The 17,730-nt window shown below is 47.5% G+C and overlaps 1 protein-coding gene and 1 non-coding gene across 3 annotated transcripts in view; one reads left to right on the top strand and one right to left on the bottom strand.

The window, feature by feature from the left end:
* The window catches only part of LOC126456980 (uncharacterized), a 334,582-nt gene that overhangs the window by 32,185 nt on the left and 284,667 nt on the right, over window positions 1-17,730 (top strand). The window lies entirely within an intron of this gene.
* Window positions 4,057-4,131, bottom strand: Trnat-ugu (transfer RNA threonine (anticodon UGU)). The gene has a single exon. It is a non-coding gene; the product is annotated as a tRNA-Thr (tRNA).

Below are 17,730 nucleotides of genomic sequence, written 5' to 3'. Positions count from 1 at the left end.
GCCTCACGATAAGGAAAAAAAAGAACAAGAAAGGGCGGTAGCTAACTTCAACAGTAGGGTAATAATTTAACCATCAAAGACAAATGGCAGGCAAAACTGAATCAAGATTTAGCAACAAGGTTCTTACAAGTTAAACTGCATGGTGGCCAAGTGATGATTACTAAGTTAATCTAACAGGGCCCAGCTTTAGCAACAAGGCTTTTAAAACTTACTAAGCTAAAAAAAACTCTATATTGGCCAAGCGCACGATTACTAAGAGTATATTCACATAGAATAGCCTAACACGGCTTAGCAACAAGGCTTTTAAAACCTGAAACACTAAACTTAACACTGGCCAATCTCAATGACCACTACATTCAAGTTACTGTCACCCCAGACGCGCTATACGCTCACAGGGCCGCAACCACAATGCGGTATCCTTAACATTAACGCGGCATAGCCACGCAAGCGAGGCCGTGCACCGTCCAAGCCGTAATCCTGTGGCCACTAAGGCGCTGCGCAAAACAATATTAAATAAGCCTGTACCACCGCATCCAGTCCATCAGCTGCAGTCAAGCACTCTTACTTAAAATTTACGAACTATGGTGATGCACCACTTCGCTATCCGGCAGAAGCGAAGCACGCTACTTCAAACAATACTTGTGCACCACTTTGCTATTCTACAGTAGCGAAGTACGCTACTTCAGAGAATACACCCCGAAATACAACCGCTCCAAAGGGCAACATACACACTTTATTAAGAAAAACTTTAGAATCAATTCAAATACAGTAAAAGCCCTGACCATGCTATTCCCTGCACTGCCAGGACATTGTGACCACACAACAAAGCACATGGAAATCTCAACTTTCCACAATCCAAGCCTCAGTTTTTAAAAAACACTCCGTACCCCTGCGACAGACAATCAGTACCTCCCCTTTTGAGTAACATCAATAGCAACAACCAGATACAGAGGATCTAGAATCTCCACAGCCAAGGATGGTATCACTGCTGCATAAAGATCTTTCCAGTCAGCATACTACGACGGTTCCATGTGCTAAAACTCATTTGTAATCAATGAAACTTTTACCACTAACATTGCCGCTGGAGGCAATCCTAACAACATTCCACAACAGCCTTACGACACCAAAACAACAAGAATCAAACGCAGAACCTCTAGAGTGGTAGCAGCTACTCCGTAACGGTCGTTTCCATCACTTTACCACGGTGAACACGATTTTGTAGTTTGCCTTAGCAACAGGGTCATCAAGCACAGCTGTTGTCAGAGTCAGTCCTTGCAATAACTCACAACGGCCGCACCACAAAATAAAACAAGTAAATCACACAGTTCAACAACGCTAACAATTCACATTCGTTACCGGCCTGTAGTATGATAGAAAACACGACCAAGAAGCTGCGGAACCAACGCACTGTCTTGGTTCTCCTTGTCAAGCATCGTCGCAACACCACATAGCTTCTAATCGTCGGCGTGGCCTATCGGCGTTGTCTTCTTAAGGTAGAAATAAACGTTACAACGACCCTAGGGACCACTTAACCGAACCCGGCCGGTAACGTTGAGGAATGACAATCTACATCTACATCTACATGGATACTCTGCAAATCACATTTAAGTGCCTGGCAGAGAGTTCATCGAACCACCTTCACAATTCTCTATTACTCCAATCTCGTACAGCGCGCGGAAAGAATGGACACCTATATCTTTCCGCATGAGCTCTGATTTCTCTTATTTTATCGTGGTGATCGCCGGCCGGTGTGGCCGTGCGGTTAAAGGCGCTTCAGTCTGGAACCGCGTGACCGCTGCGGTCGCAGGTTCGAATCCTGCCTCGGGCATGGATGTGTGTGATGTCCTTAGGTTAGTTAGGTTTAATTAGTTCTAAGTTCTAGGCGACTAATGACCTTGAAAGTTAAGTCGCATAGTGCTCAGAGCCATTTTTTTTATCGTGGTGATCGTTCCGCCCTATGTAGGTCGGTGCCAACAAAATATTTTCGCATTCGGAGGAGAAAGTTGGTGATAGGAATTTCGTGAGAAGACTCCGTCGCGACGAAAAACGCCTTTCTTTTAATGATTTCCAGCCCAAATCCTGTATCATTTCTGTGACACTCTCTCCCATATTTCGCGATAATACAAAACGTGCTGCCTTTCTTTAAACTTTTTCGATGTGCTCCGTCAGTCCTACCTGGTAAGGATCACACACCGCGCAGCAGTATTCTAAAAGAGGTCGTAGTGTAGGCAGTCTCCTTAGTAGGTCTGTTACATTTTCTAAGTGTCCTGCCAATCTAAGTGTCCTGCCAATAAAACGGAATCTTTGGGTAGCCTTCCCCACAACATTTTCTATGTGTTCTTTCCAATTTAAGTTGTTCGTTGCGTTTAGATTAGACTGATTTATAGTGTAACCGAAGTTTAACGAGTTCCTTTTAGCACTCGTGTGGATGACCTCACACTTTTCGTTATTTAGGGTCAACTGCCTCTTTTCGCACCATTCTGATATCTTCTCTAAATCGTTTTGCAGTTTGTTTTGATCTTCTGATCACTTTATTAGTGGATAAACGACAGCGTCATCTGCAAACAACCGAAGATGGCTGCTCAGATTGTCTCCCAAAAAGTTTGTTAGTTAAGGAGCAGCAAAGGGCCTATGACACTACCTTGGGGAACGCCTGAAATCACTTCTGTTTTACTCGATGACTTTCCGTCAACTACTACGAACTGTGACCTCTCTGACAGGAAATTACAAATCCAGTCACATAACTGAGACGATATTCCATAAGCACGAAATTTTACTACGAGCAGCTTGTGTGGTAGTGTCAAAAGCCTTCCGGAAATCCAGGAATACGGCATCGATCTGAAATCCCTTGTCAATAGCACTCAGCACTTAATGTGAATAAAGGGCTAGTTGTGTTTCACAGGAACGATGTTTTCTAAACCCATTTTGACTGTGTGTCAATAGACCGTTTCCTTCGAGGTAATTCATAATGTTCGAACACAATATATGTTCTAAAATCCAATAGGAACGGTGAGCCGAGCCTAAACACAAATCTTGGCTACGAATTACACTCTACAGTAACTTGACTAATCCATGTAATAGCCAAAACGAAGAACAGCAACGTAGACCTAAAACACTACGGATGTATTTCAACACTTTCGAAGACGGACACACTTGCTATCGGCAGCCACGACCTGGCCAACACAAGTCTGCATCGTCACTGCGGTGCCCCTAGGCAACGCCGAGGCCGTAAACACCGGCAGTCGAGAACTGGCTGTTACCTTTGACGCCGCTAGCTCCACCGAAGCGTCACTCGCGCACCTAGGCACAACGAACACTGTGGGGAATACAAAGGAACTGTGGTAGAGCAGTAACGGCGCGAAATGCAAATTGACGGACGATGAAACCAACCGGCACGCTCTCAATCGATATTCTGTGCTCATTAGACTGTACATTCCACGTAATTCTTCTCCACCTTCAATGAGGATAGCAATATCATCAGCGAATCTTAACACTGAAATTGTTTCGCCTTGAATTGTGATTCCACTTTTAACTTTTATTTCCGTTTATTGCTTCTTCGATGTATAGATTACACAGTAGGGGCGAAAAACCACATCCCTGTCTTACATTGTTTTAAATCCGAGCACTTCATTCTTGGTCTTCCACTTGTATTGTTCCCTGGTGGCCATTGTGCTTATTGTATATTACTAGTCCTTCCGTATAGCTTGCCCTTATTCTTCTCAGAATTTCGAACCTCTTGCACCATTTGACATTGTCGGATACTGTGTCGAGGACGACAGATCCTTTGAATGCTTCTTGATTTTTCTGTATCTTGCTTTCGTTGTCAACCGCAACGTGGCAACTGTCTCTGGTGCCTTTACCTCCCCTTTACCCAAACTGATCGTCAAGTAGCAGCTCCTCAATTTTCTTTTCCATTCTTCTATATATTATTCTTGTCAGCAACTAGGATGTATCAACTGTTAAGCTGATTGTGCAATAATTTTCGAATTAGAATTAATTTATTACCTTCAGCTGCTGACGGGCGTTGATATGTCAACGCGGACAGGTGAATATGTGTGCCCCGACCGGGACTCGAACCCGGGATTTCCTGCTTACATGGCAGACGCTCTATCCAGCTGAGCCACCGAGGGCACAGAGGATAGTGCGTCTGCAGGGACTATCTCGCGCACGCCTCCCGCGAGACCCACATTCTCACCTTGTATGTCCACACACTACACTCGTACTGTCCCACCCCAACACACTCTCCCCCTGCGGGTCCGGGGTAAGAATAGGCCCGAAGTATTGCTACCTGTCGTAAGAGGCGACTAAAAGGAGTTTCAACCATTTCGGCCTTCAATGTAATGGTCCCCATTGGGGTTTGACCTCCATTTTGGGGAAGGACACCTTACGTGGTGTATCACCGGTCCTCAGTGCACTAAGACCTTGGCACTCCTCATCGTAACAGCGTCGTAACTGCACCCACTGTTCATCAATTTGGGCCTATACACCTGATGGGTTGCACCAGTTACACCCATAGTGCGTCCTCATCTGCACCTACGATCATGATGGACTTTCCACGGCACCCGAAATCCAGCACGGTAGCCAGCCCGTTGTGGTGGGGTCGTCATGAACCCTCTAGGTTGTAGCCCCCTGACAACACAGGGATCGTACTCCCAATACCTGAGCTGCACCCTCCCCACGTCAGCCAAGGAGTAGATGCCCGTCTACCTGGGGCATCAGGACTCCCGGCAATGGTCATCCTGCCAGGTGGCCCTTACTGAGGCTGGGTGGCGCCCGTGGGGAGAGCCCCTGGTCGGAGTGGGTGGTATCGGGGAGGACGTTTCGCAGCTGAAACGTCAACATGCATCAGGTCGCTCTGCGGCTGCGTCTTCCAAGAGGAAAGGTTCTGTCTCTGTCTCTGGTTCTGGTACTTCTGCCTTTTCCCCCTTGGCCACTCCCTGGGAGGAAGGACAGGCCCACCGGCTTGGGGCGAAAAACTTCCCCCACTATTTAGTCCTCGGACCAATGGGGGGACGTTCGCTACCTCCAATCCCATGTTCTTTGTACAGCATATCGAGGATATCTTCTGAGAAATCGAGGCTCTTAGTAAAATGCCTTTGGGTTCCATTCTCATAAAGACCACCTCCGCTACACAGTCGGTGGCGCTCCAGGCATGCGACCGACTAGGGGACATCACAGTGTCCATTGTCCCACATCTGGCGTTCAATAGGACGCAGGGGATTATTTTCGATCGGGACCTCCTGCTGCAATCTGATGAGGAGCTCAGAGCCAACCTGGAGCGCCGTGGCGTGCATTTCGTCCAGCGAGTCCAGCGTGGCCCCAAAGACCGTCGCATCGACGCTGGGGCCTTTATCCTCGCCTTCGAGGGGGACGTTCTCCCAGAGAAGGTAAAGGTGATGTGCTACCGGTGCGAAGTGCGAACTTATGTCCCACCTCCTATGCGATGCTTTCGATGTTTGCGCTTCGGGCACATATCGTCACGGTGTGAAACTGAGCCCCTTTGTGGCGATTGTGGACGTCCTCTTCGTGAGGGACATACATGCACCCCACCACCTTGGTGGGTCAATTGTCCTGGCCTCCACTCGCCTAGATCTTTCGACTGAACTGCATATCAGAAGGAGAAGAAGATACAAGAATTGAAAACCTTGGACCGTCTGTCTTATTCTGAGGCAAGGAAGAAATATGACCGCCTCCATCCCGTGATGTTGACAACGTCGTTTGCATCGGTCGTGTCCACTCCTTCTGCAGTATCCTCACCCCTATCCTGTCCCCCCTCCACTTCCTCACCCCAACCGGCGTCTATGCCTCTGCATCCCAAATCCCTCCCTTCCAAATCCTCCTCCCTCGCGGCCCCTGCCCCCTCTGCCCCAGGGGCCACCCTTCCTCCTCCTCCTCCTCCTCCGCCGCCGCCTGAGAAGCTATCCTCTTCTCAGGCGTCCATCAGGGAAATGTTACGGACCCCAGCTTCCGAGGTCCGGCGTTCCAAAACGGACCCCAAGCGTGAGGACTTTCTTCGGGGCCAGCCCCCACAGCCTACCATCCCTGTGACTCATCGGTCTTCCAAGAAGGCCTCAAAGAAGAAGTCTTTATCCCCCTCACCACCCCGGCGCGATTCGTCTGATGCTCGATCCGATAGTCGCTGCTCCCGGCCGTCCTCAGTTTCGCCGGGATGCTCTGCTGCCAGGCGCTCAGCTGGCCTGTCGTCGGCGGACGATGCTGCCCCTCTTGCGCACCCCAGGAATGTGGCCGCAGCTGGCGACGACTCTATGGAACAGGATCCGCCTCCCAACGGTTGTAGCGATGTTCCCTCGAAACCTGGCCCTCTGCGGCCATCGAGGTGACCAGCTCTTCACCCGTTTCGTTCCCCCTTTCTCTGATTCGCGATGGCTCTGTTACATTGGAACATAAAGAGGTATTCGATCTAATCGGGAGGAATTACAACTGCTCCTCCGCCTGCACTGTCCACTCGTCATTGGTCTCCAGGAAACGAAGTTACGCCCAACTGACCGTAGTGCTTTTACCCACTATACCTCTGAGTGATCTGATCTAACCCCTGTGGACAGTATTCCAGCTCATGGTGGGGTCATGTTGCTCGTTCGGGACGATGTCTATTACCATCCCATCCCATTGACCACCCCACTCCAAGCAATAGCTGTCTGTATTACTCTTTCTGCCTTTACTTTTTCTATTTGTACTGTCTACACTCCATCGTCATCTGCAGTTAGTCGGGCTGACATGCTGCACCTCATTGCTCAGCTTCCTCCGCCGTTTTTATTGTTTGGTGACTTCAATGTCCATCATCCCCTTTGGGGTTCCCCTGCATCCTGTCAGAGAGGCTCTCTCTTGATGGATATTTTCAACCATCTCAATCTTCCAGAATGAGATTTTCACTCCGCAGCGGAGCGTGCGCTGTGAGTACCGGGCGTGAGTCGTGCTTCGGTAGCTCAGATGGTAGAGCACTTGTCCGCGAAAGGCAAAGGTCCTGAGTTCGAGTCTCGGTCGGGCACACAGTTTTAATCTGCCAGGAAGTTTCATCTCAATCTTGTCTGCCTCAATACTGGCGCCCCGACTTTCCTTTCGGATTCTGCTCATACCTACTCCCACTTGGACCTCTCGATCTGTTCTACCACTCTTCGAGTGGTATGTCCTTTCTGACACCTATTTGAGCGACCATTTCCCCTGTGTTGTTCGTCTACTGCACCACACCGCATCCCCGCATCCCTCGAGCTGGAACATACTGAAAGCTGACTGGGGACTTTACTCCTCCCTGGCGACCTTTCGGACCAAGATTTTCTCAGCTGTGATAGTCAGGTCGAATACCTCACGGTTGTGATCATCAATGCTGCCGAACATTCCATTATTCGTACTACCTCTTCTTCACGTCGTGTTTCAGTCCCCTGGTGGAATGAGGCTTGCAGAGACGCTATCCTCGCTCGACGACGTGCTTTACGCGCCTTTCGCCGCCATCCTACGCTGACGAATTGTATTGCTTACAAACGACTCCGAGCGCAATGTCGTCGAGTCATCAAAGACAGCAAAAAAGCTTGCTGGGCCTCTTTCACAAGCTCCTTTAACAGTTTTACTCCCTCTTCTGTCGTTTGGGATGACCTGCGCCGGCTGTCGGTCATTAAGGCCCACTCCTCGATACCTGGTCTGACTTCAGGTAATGAGGTACTTGTGGACCCTGTGGATGTCTCCAACGCCTTCGGCCGCTTTTCCGCGGAGATTTCAAGCTCCGCCCATTACCACCCTGCCTTCCTTCCCAGAAAAGAGGCAGAAGAGGCTCGGCGACCTTCCTTCCACTCGCTGAATCTGGAAGATTATAATGCCCCCTTTACCATGCTGGAACTAGAACGTGCACTTGCACTGTCCCGGTCCTCTGCTCCGGGGCCAGATGCCATTCACGTTCAGATGCTGACACACCTTTCTTCGGCAGGCAAATGCTTTCTTCTTTGTACCTATAATCGCGTCTGGACCGAAGGTCAGGTCCCCATGCGTTGGCGTGGGGCTGTCGTTGTTCCCATACCCAAACCCGGGAAGGATAGACACCTTCCTTCTAGTTACCGCCTCATTTCTCTTACAAAGTGTGTCTGTAAGGTGATGGAGCGCATGGTTAACGCTCGGTTAGTTTGGATTCTTAAATCTCGACTGCTACATACCAATGTTCAATGCGGCTTTCGTCGACAACGCTCCGCTGTTGACCACCTTGTGACCTTGTCGACGTTCACCATGAACAACTTTTTGCGAAAGCGCCAAACGGTAGCTGTGTTCTTCGATTTGGAGAAGGCTTACGATACCTGTTGGAGAGGAGGTATCCTCCGCACTAAGCACAGGTGGGGCCTACGTGGTCGCCTGCCCCTTTTTATTGATTCATTTCTAACAGATCGAATGTTTAGGGTACGTGTGGGTTCCGTATTGCCCGACGTCTTCCTCCAGGAGAACGGAGTGCCTCAGGGCTCCGTTTTGAGCGTAGCCCTTTTTGCCATAACGATCAATCCAATTATGGATTGCATTCCACCTAACGTCTCGGGCTCTCTTTTCGTCGATGACTTCGCGATCTACTGCAGTGCCCAGAGAACATGCCTCCTGGAGCGCTGCCTTCAGCGTTGTCTTGACAGCCTATACTTATGGAGTGTGGCTAATGGCTTCCAGTTCTCTGAAGAGAAGACGGTTTGCATCAACTTTTGGCGATATAAAGCATTCCTTCCACCACCCTTACATCTCGGTCCCGTTGTTCTCCCATTCATGGAGACAACAAAGTTTTTAGGGCTCACACTGGACAGGAAACTTTGTTGGTCTCTGCATGTACAGGAAACTTTGTTGGTCTCTGCATGTCTCTTATCTGGCTGCTCGTTGTGCACGTTCCCTTAATGTCCTCCGTGTTCTTAGTGGTTCATCTTGGGGAGCGGATTGCACTGTCCTGCTTCGCTTATATCGGTCCATAGTGCGATCAAAGCTGGATTATGGGAGCCTTGTCTACTCGTCTGCCCGGCCATCCCTCTATGCCGTCTCAACTCCATCCATCATCGGGGGTTACGTCTTGCGACCGGAGCATTCTACACTAGTCCCGTCGAGAGTCTTTATGCTGAAGCTGCCGAATTACCATTGACCTACCGGCGCGACGTACTGCTTTGTCGGTATGCCTGCCGGCTGTTGTCAATGCCCGACCACCCCTATTAATAGTCCTTCTTCGCCGATTCTCCCGACCGTCAGTATGGGTTTTATGTGTCTGCCCTGCTGGCCCCTGGAGTCCGCTTTCGTCACCTGCTTCGACAACTGGATTTTGCCCTCCCTACCACCTTCAGAGAGGGTGAGAGCCCGACACGATCTTGGCTCCAGGCTCCGGTTCACATTCATCTTGACCTCAGCTCGCCCCCGAAGGAGGGTACTTCGGATGCAGTGTATTGCTCACGATTGGTCGAACTTCGTGCGCGACTTGCCATTAACACCTTTATTTACACTGATGGCTCGAAAACTGACGATGGTGTCGGTTGTGCCTTTGTCGTCAGGGACGTCACCATTAAATACCGGCTCCTCGACCAGTATTCCAGCTGTACGGCCGGGCTTTTTGCTCTCCACCAGACCGTTCAGTATGTCCACCGCCACCGCCATTCTCTGTATGTACTCTGCTCTGATTCACTCAGTGCTCTTCAGAAGCTTGGAGCTCCATATCCGGTCCATCCCTCGGTGCAACGGATTATTTTGCTGATGATGGCTCTCCTGTTAGCTTTAAGTGGGTTCCAGGCCATGTAGGAGTGCCTGGGAATGAGGCTGCTGATGCTGCGGCCAAGGCTGCAGTCCTCCTGCCTCGGCCAGCCTCCCTTTGTGTCCCATCGTCTGACATTAGTGGGGTTGTTTGTAAGAGGCTTGTGTCATTATGGTGGGATACTTGGTCGTCACTTCAAGAAAATAAGCTCCAGGCCATAAAACCGTTCCCAACAGTTTGGACAACCTCCTCCCGACCATCTCGGCGAGAGGAGGTCCTTTTGGCCAGGTTGCGGATTGGGCATTGCCAGTTTAGCAACCGCTACCTGCTATCCGGTGACCCCGCCCCGCAGTGCCGCTGTGGTACTGCATTGACAGTGTGCCATGTTTTATTGTCGTGTCCCCGTTTTAATCGATCTCGTGTTGTCCTGTGTCTGCCATCTACTTTACAGGAAATTTTAGCTGATGACGCTCAAGCAGCTGCTAGTGTTCTTCGTTTTATTACTTTGACGGATTGTCCATAGACATCTAACTCTTTTAATTATTTTATCTGCGCCTTTGTAAGCACTTTCTGGTGTTCCCCTCCCCTTGCGTTTTACCAGATTATATGTGCACTTACATTTGTGACTGGAAGCTAATGACCTCAGTAGTTGAGCGCCCTAAAACCCCACAAAAAAAACATCCAACACACTCATTACTCGTGGAAGACATTCTCACCAAGTCCCGTAAGAGTTCGGGGAATATGTGTGCATCCGCACAGAAGAAGAAGGTCATGGCTGGTATTGCCAGAACTATATATTTATATGTCCGAAACAACAGACGCCATGTCCATATATGTATAATTTTCGCAATTGTCGGCTCTTGCGATCTTCGGAATTGTGTGGATGATATTTTCCAAACGTCAGATGGTATATCGCCAGACTCACACATTCCACAGACAAAAGTGAATAGTCGTTTGGATGCCACTTCTCCCAATGACTGTAGAAATTATGATGGAATATTATTTATCCCTTCTGCCTTCTCAAGTCTCCTTTAAATTATAATACTGGACTCCAAATCTCTTCCATATCGACTACTGTTCCTTTCTCTATCACTCCCTCAGACAAGTGTTCTCCGTTATAGAGGCCTTCAACGTACTTTTTCCACCTATCTGCTCTCTTTCCTGCATTTAACAGTGAAGTTCCCATTCCTCTCTTACCACACTTGCTTTTAATTTCACCGAAGATTGTTTTGACTTTCCTATACGCTGAGTCAATCCTTCCGACAGTCATTTTGTTTTTGATTTCTTCACTATTTTCACGTAGCCATTTCGCCTGTGCTTCCCTGTACTTTCAATTTATTTGATTCCTAAATTACTTGTATTTCTATATTCCTGAATTTCCCTGAACGTTTTTGTACTTCCTTCTTTCATTGATCAACTGAAGCATTTTTTCTGTTACCTATGGTTTCTTCGCTGTTACCTTCTTTGTGCCTATGATTTTCTTTCCAACTTCTGTGATTGCCCTTTTTAGGGATATCCATTCCTCTTCAGCTGAACTGAGTACTGTGCTATTGCTAACCGCAGTATATATAGCCGTAGATAACTTCAAGTGTACTTCTTCATTCCTTGATACTTTCGTATCCCACTTCTTTGCGCATTGTTTCTTCCTGACTACTCTCTTAAATTTCAGTCTACTCTTCGTCACTACTAAATTGTGATCTGAGTCTATATATGCTCCTGGGTATGCTTTACAATCAGTATCTGATTTGGAATCTCTGCCTAACCATAAGGTAATCTAACATTAATCTTACCGTACCTCCCGGCGTTTTTGAAGTATATCACCTCCTCCTGTGATAACTGAACAGAATATTCGCAAGTAGTAGCTGTAATCCGATGTAGACCTTAATTAGTCTTCCGCCTCTCTCATTACCCGTACCGAGCCCATATTCGCCTGTAACCCTTTCTGCTTCTCCTTCCCCCAGAACCGCATATCACTCATCCATGACTATTAGATTTTCACCTCCCTTTACATACTACATTACCCGTTCAATATCTTCAAATATTCTCTCTCTCTCTTCATCTTCAGCTTGCGAAGTTGACATGTATACCTGAACTATCGTTGTCGGTGCTGATTTGCAGTCGATTCTGATAAGAACAACCCTGTCACTGAATTACTGACAGCAACTCACTTGCTGCCCTACCTTCCTGTTCATGAAGAATCTTACGCCTGTTACACATCTTTTTGCTACTGTTGATATTACCCTATAATCATCTGATCAGAAATGCTTCTCTCATTTCCATTTCATTTCGTTGACCCCAGCGTATCTAGACTGAACCTTAGAATTTCCCTTTCCAGATTTTCTAGCTCGCCTGCCACGTTCAGACTTCCGACATTCCACACTTGACCCGTAGAACATTATTCTTTCGTTGGTTGTTCAATCTTTTTCTCTCATCGTCACCTGCCCTTTGGCAGCCCGTCCCGAAGATCGGAATGGTGGCCTAGTCGGGAATCTTTTGCCAACGAAGAGATCACCACCACACTTTCTCAATTACAGGCCACATGTCCTGTGGATATTCGTTTCGTGTCTATTACCCAGTGGTTCCCATCCTCAGGCCGCTGGTCGTTGCTGATTCTTCCGAAGGACAGTTTCCCACCCCAAGAGCAAGAGAGTGCCCTGAGCCTATCAACTCCTCCGCCATCTTTGACAAGACCGCTGGCGAATGATGGTGACTTCTTATGCCATTGTTGATGATTTTTATTCAAAATTTAAGTGATGGTGGGTTTCGAAACCGAGACCGAAGACGTTTTGATTTCTAATCAGAGACGTTACCCCTAGACTGTGTGTACTATGAAGAGGGAGAGAAAGTGTATGAGGATCCTAAACGGGTAATTTAGTATGAAATGCGAGATGAAAATCTAACGGTCATGGGAGTTTGGAATGGGGTTGTAAGGAAAGCAGTGGGAGAAAGTCTTAACGGGAGAATAAGGTCTTGCTGTTACAACTGAGTAGGAGAATGCCTAAGTTCTGCATACATTTCAGCTAGTAATAGCGACTCCGTTCAAGAATCACAAGAGGAGGATATTTAATTGAAAAGGCCAGGAGACACGGGAAGTTTGCAGCTATATTACCTTATCGTTAGGCAGAGATTCCGAAATCAGATACTGGATTGTAAGGCGTAAACAGGACAAGATGTAGGCTCAGATCGCAATTTAGTAGTAATGAAAACTAGGCTGAAACTTAAGAGACTAGTCAGGAAGCTACGGTCGAAGGTTCGAACCCTGCCTCGGGCATGGATGTGTGTACTGTCCTTAGGTTAGTTAGGTTTAAGTAGTTCTAAGTTCTAGGGGACTGATGACCTTGGAAGTTGAGTCCCATAGTGCTCAGAGCCATTTGAACCATTTTTTATCTAGTCAGGAAGAACCAACGCGCAAGGAAGTGGTACACGGAAATTCTAATAAATGACGAGATACGCTTGAAGTTCTCTCAGGCTATAGATTCTGCGATAAGGAACAGCTTAGTAGGCAGTTCAGTAGAAGAGGAATGAACATCTCCCAGAAGAACAGTCACAGAAGTTGGAAAGAAAATCATAAGGACAAAAAACGTAACAGCTAAAAACCATGAGTAACAGAATAAATACTTGAGTTGATCAATGAAAGAAGGAAGCACAAAAATATCCATGGAAAGATGCGTAATACACAATATATATAAGAGCCAAAAGGGAACAATAAGAGCGGAAGAGGAAAAACGAAGTATTCGGTTTAAAAATCGTGTAAGACAGGTGTGTAGTCTCTCGTCCCTACTGTTCAATCTATACATCTAAGAAACAATGACGGAAATAAAAGAAAGGTTCAAGAGTGGAATTACAATTCAAGGGGAAATAATATCAATGACGCGATTCGGTGATGACATTGCATGCCTCAGTAAAAGAAGAATTGCAGGATATGCTGAATGGAATGGACAGTTTATTGTGTACAGAATATGAACTGAGAGTAAATCGAAGAAAGACGAAAGTAATGAGAAGAAGCAGAAATGAGAACAGTGGGGAACACAGCATCAGGATTGGTCGTCAGGTTCAAATGGTTCAAATGGCTCTGAGCACTATGGGACTCAACTGCTGTGTCATAAGTCCCCTAGAACTTAGAACTACTTAAACCTAACTAACCTAAGGACATCGCACACATCCATGCCCGAGGCAGGATTCGAACCTGCGACCGTAGCGGTCGTGCGGTTCCAGACTGTAGCGCCTTTAACCGCTCGGCCACTCCGGCCGGCTGGTCGTCAGGAAGTAGATGATGTGAACGAATTCTACTATCTACGGAGCAAAATAACCCATGATGGACGGAGCAAGGAGGACATCAAAAGCAGAATCGCACTGTAAAAAGGGCCTTTATGTCCAAGGGAAGTCTACTAGTATCAAACGTAGGCCTTAATTTCAGGAAGATATGTCTGAAAACGTACATCTGGAGCAGAGCATTGTATGATAGTGAAACACCGACTGTGGGAAAACCGGAACAGAAGAAAATCGAAGCATTTCAAATGTGTTGTTACAGAAGAATTGTGAAAATTAGGTGGACTGGTAAGGTATGCAATGAAGAGGTTCTCTGCAGAATCGGTGAGGAAAGAAAAGATGGAAAACACTGACGAGAAGAAAGGACAAGATGCTAGGTCATGTGTTTAAACCTCAGAGAATAACTGCCATGGTACTAGAGGGAGCTGTAGAGGGTAAAAGCTGTATGGGAAGCCAGAGATTATAACAGATAAATCAAATAATTGAGGACGTAGGTTGTAAGTGCTATTCTGAGACGAAGAGGTTGGCATAGGAGAGGAATTGTTGGCTGGCCGCATCAAAACAGTTAGAAGACTGATGGCTCAAAAAAGGGAAAAAAACCTATCTTTGGCTTGCGACGTTGGCATTTATACCTAAACTATCGTTGTCGATGTTAGTTTGCTGTCCATTCTGATGACCACCACCTAACACTGAACAGCTGACAGTAACTTACTCCCTGCCCTACGTTCTAGAGGTTTTGCTACGTATACTACTGGCCAATAAATTTGCTACACCAAGAAAAAATGCAGATGATAAACGGGTATTCATTGGACAAATATATTATACTAGAACTGACATGTGATTACATTTTCACGCAATTTGGGTGCATACATCCTGAGAAACCAGTACCCAGAACAACCACCTCTGGCCGTAATAACGGCCTTGATACGCCTGGGCATTGAGTCAAAAAGAGCTTGGATGGCGTGTACAGGTACAGCTGCCCAAGAAGCTTCAACACGATACCACAGTTCATCAAGAGTAGTCACTGGCGTATTGTGACGAAGCCGTTGCTCGGCCACCATTGACCAGACGTTTTCAATTGGTGAGAGATCTGGAGAATGTGCTGGGCAGGGCAGCAGTCGACCATTTTCTGTATCCAGAAAGGCACGTACACGACCTGCAACATGCGGTCGTGCATTATCCTGCTGAAATGTAAGGTTTCGCAGGGATCGAATGAAGTGTAGAGCCGCGGGTAGTAACACATCTGAAATGTAACGTCCACTGTTCAAAGTGCCGGCAATGCGAACAAGAGGTGACCGAGACGTGTAACCAATGGCACCCCATACCATCACGCCGGCTGATACGCCAGTATGGCGATGACGAATACACGCTTCCAATGTGCGTTCACCGCGATGTCGCCAAACACGGATGCGACCATCATGATGCTGTAAACAGAACCTGGATTCATCCGAAAAAATGACGTTTTGCCATTCGTGCACCCAGATTCGTCGTTGAGTACACCATCGCAGGCGCTCCTGTCTGTGATGCAGCGTCAAGGGTAACCGCAGCCATGGTCTTCGAGGTGATAGTCCATGCTGCTGCAAACGTCGTCGAACTTTTAGTGCAGATGGTTGGTCGTGCAAACGTCCCCATCTGTTGTCTAGGGATCGTGACGTGGCTGCACGATCCGTTACTGCCATGCGCATAACATGCCTGTCATCTCGACTGGTAATCATACGAGGCCGTTGGGATTCAGCACGGCGTTCCGTATTACCCTCCTGAACCCACCGACTCCATATTTTGCTAACAGTCATTGGATCTCGACCAACGCGACCAACAATGTCGCGTTACGATAAATCGAAATGGCGATAGGCTACAATCTGACCTTTATCAAAGTCGGAAACGTGATGGTACGCATTTCTCGTCCTTACACGAGGCATCACAACGACGTTTCACCAGGCAACGCCGGTCAGCTGCTGTTTCTGTATGAGAAATCGGCTGGAAACTTTCCTGATGTCAGCAAGTTGTAGGTATCGCCACCGGCGCCAACCTTGTGTGAATGCTCTGAAACGCTAATCATTTGCGTATCACAGCACCTTGTTCCTGTCGGTTAAATTTTGCGTCTGTATCACGTCATCTTCGTGGTGTAGCAATTTTAATGGCCAGTAGTGTAAATAAATGTCGTGTGACTAGGACCTCTCGTCGGGTAGACCGTTGGCCGGGCGCAAGTCTTTCGGTGACCCGGAGTGTAATTTATTGGGGCTTCTTTATTGCGCACAAAGGGGCGAGACGGAACCCCTTCTTTATGTGTAATAGGCAACCCATAAAGTTGTGGTCGGACTGTCGCTTGCACTCTTAAGCTCTGCTTAAGATGATCAGGAAACAGGGTGGATTTGTGGAGGACGGATGTCTTCTGATGTACTGCATCCTTCTGGCGACGACGATGCGCTGTCTTGCACTAAATCCGTCATCTTGCCAAAGTAAGATGTTGCAGTCAGAAGTAGAGTAACGTTTTCCTTATCAGGGAGTGTTCTACCTTGGCGTGGACATCCTAGTTATGGTCCTGAAAGGTCTCGCATTATTTCTTCAGCAGCTTCGCTTGGGAAGTTCAGAACATCTTGCTCAACGGCACTGATAAATTCCTTGATGTGTAAGGTCTTTGGAGTTGGCCCAAAATTTAGTCCCTTTTCCAGCACCGATACCACAGCTTCACTCAGTTGTTTATCTATGTAACTAAACACAGCGCGTCTGTACACTTCATCTTCTTGCGATGGCTGGCGTGCATGACGATGAAAGTTTGAGGCGCCACAGCCTGCTGCCGCGCCCTGTCCGAAAGTGACCACGTAGCACTGCACCATGCGGAGACCGTGGCCCGTTTCTCTGACAGGAGGCACTGGATGTCGCCGTTTTTGTAGCGAGCTAGCGCATATATTGGCGAGCCACTGCAGCAACACGTCAGGAAGCAACTGAAGGTGACGAGCAGCTGTCTCGTTGAAATATTTTGCAGCTTTCACAACGTTATCCGACGCGACGCACGTGAATCACTGAAGCAGTCATTACGTCGGGAAAATCGCAAACAGCGCATAAGGTAGAAGTAGTTTATATTGAGATCATACAAGAAGCGTAAAAAATATTTTTATGAATTTATGTCGCATCCCGGCGCAGCCTCACTATACCAGAATGAAATAAGTGCGAACTGCGTAGTGCAATCGGGACATGAACGACAATGGGTTAGTTATAAATTGCTGTCAACTTTTATATCTGAGATGAGAGGGAGAGAATCTCCTTTGTTTGAAGCAAATACGTTTCCTGAAAATAGGTTACAGAATTGCAATAGGCAGAAAAGATTGGTTAGTTTCTATCAAGTTTATTCTCACATATACTTATGTGAGGCATTGGACGATAAACTCCTTAGTAAGATTCAGTCTATTTGTTCAGACTTGCTACTTCAAAGCTAATTGCCGGTACAAATAAGAAACAAGTACAAAGCAATTACTTGTTCTTGGTTAGCACTGAAATCTCGCTAAGTAATTGAGACTGACAGCCTCTGTTCAACACTATTCCAATGAAACTCTAAAAATCCTACTTGACCTGCAGTTCCTGAGTGTCCACCAGAGTCTATCACCGTCTTCTCGTCGTTGAAGTCTTTATCAGCTGTATCGGCTGCTACGGGCCTACTCGGCCCCGCTGGTGTCTCGCTGCGGAGTCTCCAAACTGCCGGCACTGGCTCTGAATCTGCATCTGAATCTCTGCTCCTAGCTATATCGCTGCCTGGC

Source organism: Schistocerca serialis, chromosome 2, assembly GCF_023864345.2.
Source record: "Schistocerca serialis cubense isolate TAMUIC-IGC-003099 chromosome 2, iqSchSeri2.2, whole genome shotgun sequence".
In the NCBI taxonomy this organism is placed as follows: Eukaryota; Metazoa; Arthropoda; class Insecta; order Orthoptera; family Acrididae; genus Schistocerca; species Schistocerca serialis.
The sequence above is the reverse complement of the archived record's forward strand: the minus strand, read 5'-3'. Positions and strand labels throughout refer to the sequence as shown.